The 7,245-nt window shown below is 34.4% G+C and overlaps 1 long non-coding RNA gene across 1 annotated transcript; it reads left to right on the forward strand.

Annotated features, from left to right (window-relative positions):
* The first annotated feature begins 657 nt into the window (after positions 1 to 657).
* On the forward strand, positions 658 to 6,864 carry LOC107029259. The gene is made up of 4 exons (XR_001457959.2): positions 658 to 1,265; positions 4,148 to 6,312; positions 6,404 to 6,493; positions 6,591 to 6,864. It is a non-coding gene; the product is annotated as an uncharacterized LOC107029259 (long non-coding RNA).
* Positions 6,865 to 7,245: the final 381 nt, after the last annotated feature.

The following is a 7,245-nucleotide window of genomic DNA, read 5'->3' on the forward strand; positions in this document are numbered from 1 at the left end:
ACATAATAATGCTACAATAATCATAATTCACACACTATCATGCTTCACATTCATATTATACCTCATTTAGACAGCGCCATCTTCAAGACACACATTGAAAACTTCACAATACAACTTGTTGACACCCAATTTTGGACCTTAGTAACATGAATTAGTCATCGAGTTTGTTAATTCTAAACGATTTAAAATAATTAGATTTTATAAAGTTTAAAATATTTGTAAGTTATTTTAGATTAATCTCATCACTTTTATAATTTTAAGATAATATATATGATTTACGTAATTATATTTATGATACGTATATTTTATGATTACTCGAAAATTTTCTCGAAAGATTTTACTTTGTTTAAATATTTTACTAGATAGTTTAGTTATATAATAGTATGCATTTCATTCTATTTTTATTTTTTCCCTATTTTTATTTTATTATCTAGTCTATTATTTTATTTCGTTAAAATTTAGAAGTTTATTGATTAATTTATTTATAGCCAAATATCACAACCAAATCAATTTTGGGCCTTTTCTTAATACAAAAAAAACCCAACCCAATTCCCTTTACTTCCGGCAGCCCAATCAAATATTCCCCCCCAGCCCACTTTCAATTCCAAAAAGACGCAGCCCAACGCCATTCTAGCAAACACAAAACCAACTATACGCACAACAATCCCAAATGCGTACAACTGAGCCGACACCTGCGCGTGTTTGTCCTCCAACGCGAGAAATCCAAAAAATCGACCCAGACTACAGGAAATCGGGAAGTCATGCAGCGACTTCTCTTCTCCTCGAATCCAGGTGTCTTTATCTTGTAGATCTTCGGCCTTTGCTCATAAAATCGGACGAATACCATTCTCATTCCATTGAGAAAGGTACGAATTCTAGCTGTTAGCAATCTCATCTTTGAAGAAGGGAATTTAAAAAATTTTGAATTTTAGAATCGGTCCTTAATTCCCTCCATTTTCTCAGAAAATCTCCTCTATTTAAGCCCTCGTCTGGCTTTTTTTTTTTTGGAAAAAAGTTTAAGGGAAAAAGGGGCCAAAATATTTTTGGGATTAAGTTTTCTTTTAACATATACCAAGGAAAAAGCTTGAAAAATAGATAAAAGATACGTTTAAAGAATGATAACAGGGAATCAGTCCTAGTCTAGTTCGATTCCTCTGTTTTCATTCGGCATAAGCTCGCTTAGAGCGCTAGGTTGTTGTTAGAATCCGAGTTGCGTGGTGGTAGAAGCTCAGCTCATCTTTCTCCCGTTCGCTGCCCCAACAAAGGTAAACGTCTCTTCTTAGCTTTGTTTTTTTCTTGGATTCGTAGTTGTTCTATACTTTCCGTTTAGTTGTTCTTAGTGATATTTTAGTTATTCCATATTATGGTCGATTAAGTATCCACTTCGTCTTGCCTAAAATTTATGTTACTGTCTCATGTTCTTAGTGATATTTTAGTTCATGTTTAGTTTTAGCTAGTTGATCACATTCTAGCGTGTCTTTCTCGACTTTGACTGTTTGATTGTAACTTGTCTTTGGCCTTTTTTTTTGCGTAGAGACCGACTTTCCTTGGCCTAGCCAATTTATTTATTAAAATTTATTTTCAATAAATAGCATAGTGTTTTAGTCTTCTACGCTGGTTTGAACTCTAATTTTTGGATTGTTAGTTGGCATTAAGTTCTCTTGCTTACTTTGTTATTCAGTTACTAGTCTGAAGATTTGTTGTTGTAAAGAAGTTTTTTTGTGTGTGTTATTAATGTATCTAGAATGTTTTCAGGATTAGTAAGATATTTTCATCATTGTTTAAATTGGTAGCTATGTCCTCTTCTTCTTCTTGCATTCAAGGGAGGTGTTAATGTGTTGGAATAGATTTTGACTAGTTTTATAGTTGGTGCAAGTCCTATGGGATGATTAAGCTTACTGAAGTTTTAGTCCAAAAAGATCTAGAAATTAGCAATGTTTATATTCTATTCCCGAGTTACCGTCTGGTAGGCTTCTTGAGTATTGTATTTAAATACGAGAATTTGTAGTTGTTGTGATTTGAGTTCATGTTAATGTCAGTCAAATCCCTTTAACAGTGAATCGATTTCTATTTGAATTAGTTCTTTCCCTTACTTTATATGTGTGGAATATGAGGTCTAACTAATATATGGGAAGTCTCTTTCTTTATTTTGTCTAATTGAGATATAATTATAGTTAAATATTTGGTATAATATCAGAAGCTTGTAGCATGTCACTTAGAGTTTTGAGTTACTTTGTTTGCTTAGTAAGATCTCTCGTTTGTTAATCGATTGTCTCGTGTTTAAGTTAACTATCATCCTAGTACTGTTGTTAATCTTTCTTTTTTTTTCTTGTGCATGAGCTCTCTTTTGTCTCGAGCCTGTCTTAAATGTGCAGTTTTTTGTAGATTCTTGTTCAAAGTCTAAGGTCATTTATGTGTGCGCGTCAGCGACTTAAGTATGAGTTTATTGCTGAAAAATCGCCCTTTGTTCAAGTGCTCTCTAAGTGCTAAATTTGTTAGTGTTTAATTGTACTATTTTATTTTATTTTTTAGAAAAGGAGTAGTATGTGAGACTTGCCTATCATGTTTATTTTTTAGATTGTTACGTTTCCTCCCCAGCTTATGCATATACTAGTAATGTCTGTAGGTTTCATGGTTGCTCACCTTTTACTTAATTCTCATAAAAAAATATTGTTCATTATAATATTTTATGTAGTTGATTGAAGTGTGATTTTGATCACTTTAGTGTATATAGCTAACTACCATGTTAATTAATTTAGTTGGAACTATCAGAATGTTCTTTAGTCATTTTTTTAGCTTTCTATTTGGACTTATATGATGTCCTTTAATTATGTTATAAGTATATATGTCTCATTTCTTCCCTTTGCATAATTTAGTATGTTATTTTTTACTGTCCGTTTTGGTTAGGTCGTATGATAATGTTCCTTTCCCTTTTATGCATGTAAAAACCGTCCGAGTTCGCCATGAACTCTTGCCTCCCATCTTGCATTTCGAGAGAGCCGTAAATGCTCAAATTCTCCATCGAATGTCCCAACCTTAAAATCGACGAACAGATCTCTCAAAATTAGAGGATATGAAGTAAATTGAAGAGTTGAAGTCTTGTGGACAAAAGCCAACTTTTTTTATTTAATGTTGTATTTTGTCAAAATTGGGCCTAAGCCTAGGGCTGGGCATAATATGGTTCAAACCGAAAAAATCAACCGAATGATTTTTTTTTTTAATTTCAGTTTCAGTTTTTCGGTTATTTCGGTCGATTTCGGTTTTGAATTTTTACATTTCAGTATTTCGGTTCGGTTTTTGGTTTTTAGATTTAAAAATTCGGTAAACCGAAAAACCAAAATTATATATATATATATATATATATATATATATACACACACACACACACACACATATATATAATTGTTGCCCCATAAGTCCATAACCCATTCCTAATCCTTCAATGCGTCCCATACTATTATTCTCAGCAGTCAGCCCAAGCCCAACTACATAAATTCCTATTACTCAGCAGTCAGCCCAAGCTCAACTATCCAAATTCCTAACCCAAATACCCATAACCCAATTACCCAATCCAATTTCCTATCAATTGATAAATGATAAATCCCTAAATTGATAAATCCGTAAATTAACATCATATAAAATTACACACACTGAAACATACCGACCACTACCAGTCGAGAGTCGACCACGTCCAGTTTGTAACGTCGCCAGCCCGCCACCCCGTCTGTAAGTCCGAACGCGCCACGCCGTCATGCCGCTCGTAAGTCCGTAACGCCGCTTGCCCTCCATGCTGTCAGCCTGTCACGCTGATATGCAGGCCGCAGCAGCAGCACACGCTAACGTCGTGGCTAGTCGATGATAGCCCGAGACGCCACTTCCGTCTTATCATCAGTTAGTCACTCTTAACTCTCGTTTGTCGTCACTCGTAACTGTAAGTTAGTCAAATTGTCTTAAACTCTCATCATCAGTCATCTCTCAACTCTCATGTACTGATTTTGTAGTTGTTCCTACTTCTTTGTGCTCTTGCGTTTGATTTTATTGTTTGTTTCCTTGTAAGTTGTAACAAATCTGAGGGGTGACTTTGTGAGGCCTGATCCTTCTAACTTTGTTGATTGTTGTTCTTGCTGTTTGTTTCACTTTCATATAGATGGCACAAACTGGATGTAAGGGAAGTGAAAGTGGAGCTCCAAATGAGAGCATACCTTACACCTCATCTCCCAGTGAGGTTGAAGTTGATGTTGATACTTCAAATAAAAGAAAAACCATGGAACCTAGAGCTAATTGTTGGAAGCATTTTGAAAAGTTCACCGATGAAAATGGAGCTAGTAAAGCAAAATTCAAGTATTATGCAAAAGCTTATGCAGCTTCTACATCATCTAATGGTACGTCATCAATGAATACTCATATGAGAACATGTCCTAAATTTCCTCGTGACACCGTGGATAAAGGTCAAAATCTAATTAATTTTCCACCATCTTCAACGGGAGCAAAGGAAGGGGTCATTAGCACTTGGAAATATGACCAAACACAAAGTAGGAAAGCTTTAGCCAAAATGATAATTGTTGACGAGCTACCATTTAGTTTTGTTGAGAAATAGGGTTTTAAAAACTTCATTAGAGTTACAATGCCGCAATTTCATATTCCTTCTCGTAGAACTGAGACGAGAGATTGTTATGAACTATACATTGAAGAAAAAAAAACTTTTGAAGAAGGTTTTCAAAGAAGCACGTCCAAGAGTTTGTCTTACAACAGATACTTGGACCTCTATACAAAAAATAAACTACATGTGTTTGACAGCCCACTTTATAGAAAGAAATTGGATTTTGCATAAAAGAATAATAAATTTTTATCCTATTTCTAGTCATAAGGGCGTGGATATGGCGTCTTGCATTTCTAATTGTTTGCTTGAATGGGGTTTGGATAATGTGTTTACTATTACAATTGATAATGCTAGTTCTAATGATGTTACTGTGAAAGAAATGTCTAAAAAATTGAGCAATTGGGGAACTAACGTTATGGACGGTGACCATCTTCATGTGAGGTGTATGGCACATATCCTTAATCTTATTGTGCAAGATGGGTTGAAGGAAATTGGTAAGTCTGTCAAGATAGTGAGACAAGCCGTGAAATACATTAAACAATCTCCCGCAAGACATAGAAAGTTTAATGAATGTTTGTGAATCTGAATTGATAACTTGTAAGAAATCATTATGTTTAGATGTTCCTACTATGTGGAACTCTACATATTTGATGCTTGATATAGAACAACAATTTGAGCTTGCATTTGAAATATATAGTTTTATGTTATTGCATACTTGAATCATCTTCGTACCTTTGGTTCTGATTCTTCTGAAAACAAAGATGGAACTAGTGTTGAAGATGGAACTAGTGTTGAAGAAGAAACTAGTGTTGAAGATGGAACTACTGCAAATATTCTTTCAAGTGTTGACTGGAAAAATGTGAGGTCAACAGTGAAATTTCTTGAAACTTTTTATGTACTTACGTTGAAGGTCTCATGTTCTAATTATGTCACTAGCAATACACACTTTGTTGAAATTGCTAAACTTAATCTTATTTTGAAAGAGATGATGAAAAATGAAGATAGTAATTTGAAAGAAATGGCGTAAAGTATGAATGAGAAGTTCAAAAAGTATTGGGGTGAACCACAAAAAATGAACAAGATGATCTTTATTTCATCTGTATTGGATCCCCGTAACTAGCTTGATTATGTTCCATTTGCAATTGTGGATATGTTTGGAAAAGAAGTTGGGGAAAAGCTATGTTCAGAAGTGAAAAAATACATGAACAAACAGTTTGAGTATTATGTCAAGTCCCCAAAAACCTCTTTACATGTACCATCTTCACCCACTTCATATGACAATTCATCAAGTATATCTAGTGTGAGTGGTTGTGGCAACTTTGTAAATAGAGGAAGAATGAGAACGAAACAACAATTTGAGAAGCATAATGAAGTTAGTGGAAGTTGAGGTAATAAATTAGAATTGGAAAGATATCTTGCGGAAGATATTGAGCAAGATAGTGATGACTTTGATATATTAATGTGATGGAAAGTCAATGATCTAAGATTTCCTATTCTCGCGGAGATGGTTCGTGATGTGTTAGCCATACCCATTTCACGTGTCACATCAGAATGTGCATTCAGCACAGGAGGTCGTGTTCTTGATCCCTTTAGGAGTTCATTAACTCCTAAAATTGTGCAATCTCTTATTTGTGTTCAAGATTGGCTTAGAAGTGAGTCTTTTCCAATCAATATTGAGGAAGATTTAGAGTATCTTGAACAACTTGAACTTGGTAAGAATTTGATATTTGTATTAACTATATTGAAAATATTTTTGTTACTTGTGTTTCTTAACAACTAACAAATTCTTTCACATTTTTTTAGATTTTGCTTGTAGTGGGACTGAATCTAGTATAATTGATATATAGTTGCAGCTTGTAAGTTCAACTATGGACTAGTGATGTGTGGTAACAAGTAAGTAAAGAACTTATTTACATAACTTGCTTGATATTTTTATATATTCTATTATGAAATGTAGATCATTTGTCTAAACAGTTCTATTTTCTCGCAGGTCCATCAATGTTTTGTTATTTTCTTGGTTGCTATCTACTAGAACTTGGGAGCTATTGCAATGGAGGTCGAAGTTGCAACGATGATTTTTTGGTTTTCTATATCTCTTTGTTGCTGGAAGTTGCAATGAGCCAGATAATGATGACTTTAGTTTGTAACTAACTCTATTTTAGTGGACACAAGTTTGTTGAACTTTCTAGTGTTGTTGTGATGTTGTCTTGACTTTTGATAGTTTTTTTATTATTGCTGATTGAGTCGATATCTAGTTATCACGATGTCTGTTTTACCATTTTTTGTATTAAATTTGGTTAAACCAAAACCGAACCGAAATAAACCAAACCGAATTTATAATTACCGAACCGAACCGAATTTATTTCTGTTTTGTTTGCTTTCATATTTGGCCAAATTGAAAACCGAAAAACCGAACCGATATTTACGAACCGAACCGAACCGACCGAACGCCCAGGCCTACCTAAGCCCTTGTCATATTTGTATTATTTTGCTAGAACTTAGGACAGGTACAAAATTGAAATAGGTCAAAAACCCAAAGCGAAATGGGTCAAAATACCGGTCCAGGCGGACAGAAACTGGATATTGACCCAACTCCCTCTCTCTCTCTCTCTCTCTCTCTCTCTCTCTCTCTCTCTTCTTTATCG

The sequence above is a fragment of the Solanum pennellii genome, chromosome 9, assembly GCF_001406875.1.
Source record: "Solanum pennellii chromosome 9, SPENNV200".
Lineage (NCBI taxonomy): Eukaryota > Viridiplantae > Streptophyta > Magnoliopsida > Solanales > Solanaceae > Solanum > Solanum pennellii.